Source organism: Glycine soja, chromosome 17 (assembly GCF_004193775.1).
Source record: "Glycine soja cultivar W05 chromosome 17, ASM419377v2, whole genome shotgun sequence".
Lineage (NCBI taxonomy): Eukaryota > Viridiplantae > Streptophyta > Magnoliopsida > Fabales > Fabaceae > Glycine > Glycine soja.
In genome coordinates, this window is record NC_041018.1 from 21,667,413 (window position 1) to 21,678,115 (window position 10,703).

Here is a 10,703-nt window from a genome sequence, read left to right on the forward strand (position 1 = left end):
GCTAGTAGAGAAGTCCTTTTTAAAAATCTGTAGTCCTTAGGTTGTGTCCGCGTTTCCTTATACTATGGCATTAGGCTTGGTATTTAGAGTTGAGCTCAAAGTCTAGGGTCTATTGGACTAAGTTGTGCATAAGCAACATGAAAATATAAAAACAGTACAATTAACCCAGCTTGTCCTTAATTTATTGGGTGCTATGGTAAGTACTGTGTTCGAAAGTGAAAATACACTATTAGAAAATACACTTTCAACATCGGTTATTTACGGCATTCTACATCGGTTTCAAAACTGATGTTGAAAGTACCGATGTTGAATGTATTATTGTTAACATCAGTTTTGAAAAACCGATGTTAACATAAAAACGATAACATCGGTTTTCTAAATACCCGATGTTATACACAAAGAACTACAACAAAACCGATGTTAATGTTATATATTCACATCGATTTTCTAGTAAAACCGATGTTAATGCAATATATTAACATCAGTTTTTGAGCAAAACCGATGTTAATATATTACATTAACTTTAGTTTCACTAGAAAACTGATGTCAACGTTCATGATGCGTACACTTATTTTTCTGTAGTAATTTGCATATAACATCGGTTATTTATACATAACCGATGTTAACGTTTGTATATTAACATCGGTTATTTATAAATAACCGATGTTAATATACAAACATTAACAATAACTGATGTTATATACAAATGTTGACATCGGTTATTTTCTAGTATAACCGATGTTAAGATGCATGTTGGCATCGGTTTTAGTAAATAATCGATGTTGTTTACTATATTAACATCGGTTTTTGTTAATAGCTGATGTTGTTTTCAAGTTTTTTTTTATATAAACTTTCTGTTTTTACAATAAACCCAAAATTGTTCCTGTAAAATGCAATTTCAGACCCAATTCACAACAAATAAACATTTTATTCTGCTTCGAAGCAGTTTTAATCATAATAAACATTGAATAATTGATTTATCATAAATAACAATCAACCAATGAATTCAATGTTCAAATTACATAAGAAATGTCAAAAATGTTAAACCAAAGTAAACTAAGCTAAACTTAATATCCTTAAATCCTATGTCTGATCTCTAACTCGGAGATAATACTGTGTCCACTGGATCCGCAATGCCTTTAATCTCTCTGGCTCCAATGGTCTAGGATCGTTAAAATACTGCATGATGAAATAAATGATAATAAGTTAATAATGTAATACAAATTATAAAAAAATCGAATTTGTTTGGAATAAATGTACCGCTTCCCAGTTATTCCTAAAACTTCCTAAAATGATGGTTGACATCCAATGCATGACATAGAAGCCGCACTCAGTACTTCCTTTTTGTCTATTACACTAAATACATAATGAATTTTGGATATTAATTAAACAATTAGTGTATAGACACATAAGAAATATATATAAGTGTAAGTTTTATGTAAATGACGTACCTTGACGACAATCCACCTAGCAGGAGCCTTTGATTTAGGCTGTGGAGCATCATCAAGACCTTTTAAAGCACTGTTCCATGCGAGTAACAATTAAAAAGTGGTGTTGTTGAGGTATTTGAATGCAAATGCATTGAAAAGAATACTGACCTGTTAATTATTCCCTTAAGGTAGTTGTCTGGCCTATTATGCAATGAACAAAACCAGGCAACTAGGTGTTCGTTGGGCATAATGACCACAATCTGCCAGTGTCCGCTACAATGGAGATGAATATGGGTTAGTATATTAGTAAACATTAATTAAATTCAGTTATTTTGTGTGACTTACCCATTCGGGTAAGCTCCAAGATAGACATTGCATTTTGAACTTTGCATCCAACTCTTTATGTAACTTTCAGTCTCAAACTGCGATTGCCCAGACCTCTGAATGGATTGTGTCTCGAGGAATCCATAAATATCAGAATTCCTTGCTCGCATACTTGTTTCAGTCAGATGCCTGTTTATGTTAAGTCAAAGTTAAATATTTATGAATTGAAAGCAATAACTTAGGTAATTAAAAGTAATCTAAAATGACTTACAGAATCCACAACTATAACACTGATATGCTGAGACATTGACCATCGTGTAGGATATCAGAGAGGTCTTCGTGCTTTATGTAGAGCGGGAAGTCTGGATTAAAGACCTCAAACATGGTGGCATCCCATGTAACTTGGTAAGGCCTCAAGAAAAGCTTTGGGATGGTCAATGTCATCAGATAAAGCGGATCATCGACCTCCGGATCGGGATTTTGAGGTGGTTTTGCCGGAGACACAACTGCCTGTTCATGAAACAAAGTTAAATGAACTAATTTGAGGCACACTGAATGAATTAATTCAAAAAGAAGAAACATATAGTAAGAGTAAAGTACCTGCTGTGATAAAGACTTGACCAGAAGTATCGGCCAAGCAAGGAAGGTGTGAATTGCCTGCCCCACTAAGGAAACCTCATCAGTGGATACAAGAACTGGAGCATCTGCATCTGTAACCTCCTCCACACCCACCTTTACTTGGCCAGGCAACAAAGTAGTGTTATGAACAATAGTGGATCCCTCATAAACTCTCCCCAGGGCAACCAGGCAGTTAGGATCTGCTTCGATGTACAAGCCGCACCTATCTAAGTCACTCGTCTCAGGATCGTTTCCTGAGGGATCAACACAACTCCCCTTTGTGGTTACTCGAGGACCTGAGGGACCAACCAGAGGCTCGGGAGGCAGTGCAAGTCCCTGGGATTGAATCTGGGACTACATCTGGCTGAATGATGTCATGAGCTGTCACGTCACGTTTTCTGTGATGGACTCCTCTAGCTGGTCCCTGATTTGTGGGTCGGCTGCTGTAATTCTTCAGGAGGCAGGGAGGAAGAGCTGCGGGACGTCCATGGAGCCAATCCAAAGTATTGCTTGATACGTGGGGGGCAGTGTTCTGTTTCTGGATGGCCTGTGCCTTTTTGCGCACATCCTGCAAAAATAAAACAATAATCTTTCAAATAAAACAATAATCTTTCAAATTTCTAGAATGAATTATAACAAGTTAATGTTTTTTGAAAAACAACTTAAATGGCAAGGAACATACCTTCCAAGAAGGTTCTCTGCGAGTCTAGCAAAACTGGGCCCATTTTTCCTTGCTTATGTCGTATTTCTCACATACGGTGTCGTCCACACCATCCTGATCGGCTGCAAGGGCCCATTTCCTCGTGAGGTCTGATTTAAACTGTCTCCATCTCTCACCGATAGTCTGAAGCAACTTCTTTTTCGTCCTACTGTCAGAAGGCTCTGGGATTTCAAATTCCACCTGACAATAACAAATAAGCTTATTTTTTGTTACAATAATGTAATTTTTGGCTATTAATTAAGAAAAATCAAATAAGAAAAGAAAAATACCTGAATATCCTCCCAAATCAAGTCCTTCTGAGCAGTAGGGACCTCCTTCCAGTTCTCGTATGTGACGTCCACCTTATCACACGCCACAATCCCCAAATATGTTCTTAATTTTTTCCTGTGGGGATCGTCAGCCTTGCCGGTAGTAGGATCAACATGGACCACTGGTCTGTCAGCACCAGGTGGTCTGGTAGACAAGGATCGTAGATGTAAGGCTTTGCATGTCCGCTTGACAACAGACGGTGAAGCTGATGCGTCTGAAGGAAGAGGAGGAGGAGGAGGAGGAGAAGGAGGAGGAGGAGGAGGCGAGGCAGGTGGAGAAGCCATGAGCCTGTATACATCATGAAAATGTAAATTTCAATTATAGAAAAATATCGACATCAACAGTTCTTTAAATAAAATGTGATCAATGTTTATAATTTCATAAACTAATTTTGTATGACTATTCTAGATAAGCAAATAAAATCTCATATATAATAAATCATAGGTTAAATTTCCACTCATTTTCTTAGAATGAGATAAACATAAGCTTTTTTAAACCTAAAGACACTCTCCCTTAAATTAGAGTAACATTTTGCCTAAAGGCCCAATTTTGCCTAAAATTTTCTGTAACAACTAATTAATGTTTTTTTTAAGGAACTAATTAAACCTTAACACCTATGTTAATGGTATTTTCACATAACAACGTCTCACCATAATAAATTTTCAACCCAAAGTCCATTTTATTGACCATTAGCTAGATTTTATAATTGGATTAAAAGTAATAAGGTCTAATTAATGCTGTTAAAATAAAATAAAAATACAGTAAGGTCATGTTATCATTTAAGCTGATTTTGGTTAAATACAATAAGGTCATGTTATCATTTAGTTGGCAAAGAAGAGTGGTGTTAATTTATAAGGATTAAATTGTATATCTCAACACAATGTAATACATCTTTCAAAGAAGGAGAGTGTAATTTAGTGCAATGTTTAGACAACATTTCCTCATATTTTAAGTATCAAATTAACTTAAACATGCAGCAAACACTTTTATTAAATAAAAATAAATAAACATGAAAAGTTGATTTAAATAACTCGTGTAAAGTGAGTCAAAAGAAAAGGATCCAATCAGAGGAAACTCATGAAATTTTTATTCTGAATTTGCTGAAAGCTGACTTGGGACATCTTGAAAAGGGTCATCTTGATACATTTGATCATTGGGCGTCATCCCATTTTCCGCTTCAAAAACCCAAGAGATGAATCATGAATGTTAGGAACCAAACAAATGATTATGCCTTTAACAAATTAATCCTATAATGTAACATGTGATTTTCTGACGTATGAAAAATTAAGCCTAATAAACACGTTGTTGGATTAAGCCATTTTTTACGTGGCCATGTGATTTTCTTTTTATCAAATTTTCCTTTTTAGAAGTAGTTGTGGCCATGTGATCGTGGAGCATAAGCATTTCCACGACATAGATGCAAATTAAGGATTTTGGTTGGTCTAGAGAGAATTTTGTCTTTATTGCTTTCTTTGCTTCTTCTGAATTTAATCAATAGTATAAGGTTTTTTGATGAAGAGGACAACATAAGATGAATCGGTTTGGTCGGCTTAGACATTCATTTATATTTCAGAGGAAGAACCAGCCAAATTAGCCTTAATCCCATGAAATTAAAACATTAATCATACATTTGTGATTCAATTGAACTTGAAGGAACTCAATTGAAACAAGACAAGTGTATCTGGGATATTATAGTTATCTAAACCTTAATTGGAATTAGGAGTATAAATAGGCTTCCCTTGCTATCTACTTCACTCACATTGCTATATTGTACTATATTCACATAGGTATTTGAGAGCTACTTGTTTTCTATCCATAATTTGAGTTCTCGTTAGATCATGATGGCTACGTCAATGATGTCAAAAGTGTTTGTTGTTCTTCCTAATTTTCCTAATAAGTTCATTATTTGCAGTTTCATTTAAGCTGATTTTGGTTTATGAAATTCTTAGCGTGTTGGGAAGTTGTGTTTGTGACTTCTATTTGGTCATGTTATCAGGTTTCCATTGGTTGCATTTGGTTAATTGCAGCATTATGTTGAACATAAAAAGGAAGAGAAAATGAGGATGAGGGAAGCACAAACCATCATCCAAGGCAAGTGCCCCATAAGAGTAAAAATAACAGCCATTATAAAAAGTAATTCTTCAAATTAGATGAGATATCAAAAGTTGGGATTAACAATAAAGTAAGCAAATCGGAAGGGAATAGATGAGATTTGAGATGTGCAGTACAACAAATCGAAATCATGGCACTAACAAAATGAAAGTAATGAGTTTTGGAGTTAGGATCAGATGGTCCCACACCAAGACACCGAATCTGTAATATAAACAAAAAATAGGTATAAAAACTGCCAAATTCAGAAACCATTATCCCATTTACATCATCATATAGTACACCATTCAAAATGGGTCAAGAATTAGACACTAGGACTCTTAATAGAAATGGAATCTATTCTAGAGTGCCCAGCCTTTCATAGAATAGATGCCATTTGTCACTTCCTCATCTAGCATTGTGAGGAAACATCAGATACTGGACTTAATACAATGTAGTGCCTAGTGTTTAGTTTTGACACGACATTGAATGATAAGTATGAAATTTTCTACGTCAATCAAATGTCAAACTCAATTTTTCATGCAATGAACATCTAAAACTATAAAATATAGTATATAAAAATATACATTAGAGATGCATGTTTGAATCTCATATCTGCATTTTCCTTCTTTGCATCCTGTAGCTTATTTAGAGATGCATTTAATTTGTGTTAAATTATTGAAGGTACTCCATCTTTGAGTCTATTTTAAGCAATTTCAATTAGCTTGCTCCAACCAAAAACTAAAAACCAAAGTTTGGATAAGAATGTAATCTATGGTTACACATTTAATCTATGGAAAATTAAAGAACAAAAAATTAGTTGCAGAAACAGTTCCTATCCGAACTTTGGATTAGTTAGGTCTTTTCATTCCCCTGATGTACTGGAGGGTGAAGACAAAAAATAATAGTTGTAGAAGCTTCCACTAGGCTCTCTCCCCCGCCAAAAACACCTTTTGTCTGTCCCAATATGGTTCTATAATTATATTGATTTAGCTCGATGAATGATTTCTTTTTATCTCTATACAGATGCTGTTTCAATCCCAAAAACAAATGAGAACTTCCGCCTGCTCTATGACACTAAAGGCCGATTCCGTCTTCATTCCATCAGGGATGATGAGGCAAAGGTACTTTTTATATGGTTTATATTGAATATTGTGATTCATTTGCAGGCTAGGTGCTATTATACTATTATTGACTGTAGCTTTGTTGTGTTTAGTTATCTTATATATAGGCTAACAAATGTGTTGATGCTAATGAACCTTTTAAATGTCAATTTCAGGACTTGAATAGTTTTTTTTATTTTATTTTATTTTGGAGTTACAATTTTTCCTACTTAATGGTTATGGTTTACAATATATTGTTTGTATGTTGTGTAAATGGCAGTTCAAGCTCTGCAAGGTTAGGTCAGTGCAGTTTGGCCCGAAAGGTATCCCATACCTAAACACCTATGATGGTCGCACCTCCATTACCCGAACCCTCTCATCAGGGCTAATGACACTGTTAAGCTGGATCTGGAGGAAAACAAGATTGTCAATTTTTATCAAATTTGATGTTGGGAATGTAGTTATGGTAACAGGTGGAAGAAACAGGGGGCGTGTTGGAGTGATTAAGAATAGGGAGAAGCATAAGGGTAGCTTTCATGTGCAAGATGCCACTGGGCATGAATTTGCTACTTGTATGGGCAATGTGTTCACTATTGGCAAGGGGACAAAGCCATGGATATCCCTGCCCAAGGGTAAGGGTATTAAGCTGGGTTCAAATTCTGTTAACATTCATGTTCCTATAGATTGTAGTCCTAAAGGGATGTTGGTTGAGATGAACACTCAGTGTGCACATGCAGACAATGGATGTGGAAGTTGCAGTTGTGAAGATAATGCCATGAATGAGCCTATACTTAATAGCAAACTTGAAGCTGTAACATATGTATGATTGTGCACAATTATGAATGTCACAAACACACAGGCATCTCTAACTAAATGTATTCAAAGTTGATCTTCCAAGTTCACTACAAGCTGGCCTTAGTGGCCAGCTATTAGAGATTGAAGGTACAGACCAGAGTGATTGGGTTCTTAGTCTAATTAAAATATTGCCATACAGCTTAGGGGTCAAGACATGCCTTAAATTTGGATAGAATGGTCTGTCGTGTGTATGCACTACATGCTGGAAATACTTTACCGATTAATGATATGACCAAAATAAAGTTTATAAGTAAAAGACAATTTTTACATTTTGAGTTACCTTTTGGGGTTGAACTAGACCCAAATCCAAATATCTAAGGACTAACACTACAAAATTGCATTGCAAGGGATGGTTTTAATTTTAAGCTTCCAATTACAAGGATTTGTATTACTTGATCGTTTCATCTGTATATTCTTATTTCATTTTCGACTTCTTTTTCCTCTTGTCTCCTTTTGATCTCTACATGTCTATGACAAGTTTCCAACTTTAATTGATTTCACGAAGACGCAAAATGGATCGCATCATCCCAAGAGACTTCTGCGCGAAAAGTCTTTGGCGCTTGGCTGTTATGCATGACAAACTGTCGTTCCAGCCATAGATTGGTCTTATGACATCAAATCCTTAACTACGTATGATTGTGATGTAAATTGACTCATTACCCAGAAACACAAATCAATTAAAGTTCATATTTTAATTTCCAAGAGAAAAGTTAATGATTTTAAGTTTTAATTTGATAATTTATTTATTTTAATTTAATGTTCTAACTTAGACTTATATATCTCAATTGTCTTGCCATTGAAATACTATTAAATTTCATCATTTATTTGATAGAATCAATCTCATAATTTTTTTTGAATAATCCCACTAAATATTTAGTTGCTTTACCTTTTATTATCTTTTTCCTTTTCTTCCTATTAGTAAAAACTAAAAACAAAGTTGTCTAAAAGAAAGAGGATGAAAGGTATGGTGCATAAAACCCCAAACTCAAATATCTTTTCCCCCCTTTCCATCATTATTGAAATTGAAACAGTTCTAAACTAGAGTTAAGGTTCAATTTGTATTATAGAACACCTAAGTCTGAAAAAGGCATAACTAACTCATGTAGCAAAGTATTGACCAAGGTCAACACCCACTCGGGTGTACGACTCCTATAATATTAGTATATTTGGATGCACGTAAATTGAAAGACACACAACCATGAATTGAATCTAGATACACACTACATAGGTGAACAATGAATTATCCTTCAAAAAGCAACTACAGAATATAAAATATACACTACATATTCAAGAAACAGCATACACTATCAGCCTTGTTTACTTTGTGAATTGCTTATCGATGTCCTTTAGTAGGAGATTTCTTCATTTTCACTAGAACACTCACAGTTCGGACGAATATATGAACAAGGTTCAGAGATTTTATGAGCTCTTTCTCAAAATAACATGACAATTAAGGCCTAACTTCCCTATTATTCATACTAATCAATATCTTTTTAATTGTCATCTTGTGTTTCAAGATAGCATGACATCACAATTGCAATTCTCACCAACAAAATCATCAGCACAGCAAAGCATACAAAAATATCAAGGAAATGTATCTTCATCAGCTCGTACCTCGATCAAGTCGTACCTCAGTATCTGCAAGATTACGTATAGCAAGTCTAGCAAAGAGACTGATGACGTAGCAAACAAACCTCGTACCTCGATCAGCTGACCACTAAAACCCAATGAAATGTATCTTCTAGCTACAGAGTTCCTAGGAAACAAAAGATGAAGCTTAATTGACTGACACTCATTGGGTTTAATAGCGCAACAGTAATGAATTTCTCATTGGATTTAACAACAATAGTAATTTTGGGCTTAATTGAGTGACACTCATTGGGTTTAACAGCAGCAGAAAAGATGAAGCAAATGTACGTTCTGTTGTACTTTATCAGGATGAGTGCACAATGTAGCTTTCCTATAAACTTTTCTAATAGCAGCAACAATAATCAAACAAACTGACTGCCAACCACATTCAGGCCACAACACCTGATAATCATTCATGAAGAAAACATGTTAACACAACAAACATATCAGTTTTTCAATGAGCTGTGTATATCAAACCAATCATATCAGGGCATATGAGGCCTTATGCAGGCTAGGTGAGGCCTTATGCACGCTAGACAGTTTTTTTAAGTTTTTAATTTTTACTCTCCCTTCTTTGTTTTGTTATTTACTTAAATCATCCAATGTATAGGTTTCACTACTGCTTTATAGAAAAATATATGTATAGACACTGTCATTCTAAAAGACACTCTAAGAGAAAAAGAAATACTAGATAGAGATATTATAATTATGATCTGACAACAAAATGGCGATAGAGAAAAGTGATCATTCCAATGCATCACAAAGACTATTAAATGCTTTGCAGAGGAAATTTATAATGATGCCTATATAAATCTCTAGGAAACACATCTCCTATAGAACAAGTAGAAAGACAAACCTATTAAGTTTTGCTTTTAAAATTGTTGTTTACACTCACACGGTTAAGTTGTGTTGTTGTTTTTGTGTTTAGCAAGTTGAACATGTGTCAATAAAATCCCAAAATCTTAGAAAGTTGGAGCTTGGTGTTTGTGCTCAAAGAAACTCTTTTCTTCCCTCTTTGGTGTTCATTGGTTGTTCCTTGTGGCATTTCATTATCTGATGATGTACAACTCCATTGACTCCAGATTTTCTAAATAATAAGGTTTTCCACTTTTGCGTTTCATTATTTCATGGCTGTTTTGTTGTATATATAGCTGTCTTGAACAAGCGAGTAGTATTTGTACAACTTTAGAAACAAGCATCTAGATTAGAAGGATCTTAGATTACTAATTCTATGATACACGTATTTGCAAGACACAAAATTTGCATGACAAGCCACCAACCCCATACAGATTATTATTGGTAGGTAGGTATCCTACAAATAAAAAGCCCCACATGTCCTATAATGGATTATCACGAAAGGAAGGCTTAGCTGAGGCTTCATCTTGGTTCAAGGTATCCTACAAATAATTCCTTATCACGGATTATCAGCAACATTTAATGAGATTGGTTCTTTGAGACAGTATTACAATAGTGAGGATAAGAAAGCCATTTGATAACAACATTTCAAACAGTGCAAGACAACCTCACAAAATGGAAAAGCAAATTAAATTTTTCATTTAGACGGAGACACTACTGAGATACTAGAGTTAACAATTGATAAGCAAATTAATTTTAAAACATGAGAGG

General features: G+C 34.8%; 1 pseudogene; it reads left to right on the top strand.

Annotated features, from left to right (window-relative positions):
* Nucleotides 1-6,476: 6,476 nt before the first annotated feature.
* On the top strand, nucleotides 6,477-7,419 carry LOC114391549 (annotated as a pseudogene).
* The last annotated feature ends 3,284 nt before the right edge of the window (nucleotides 7,420-10,703 follow it).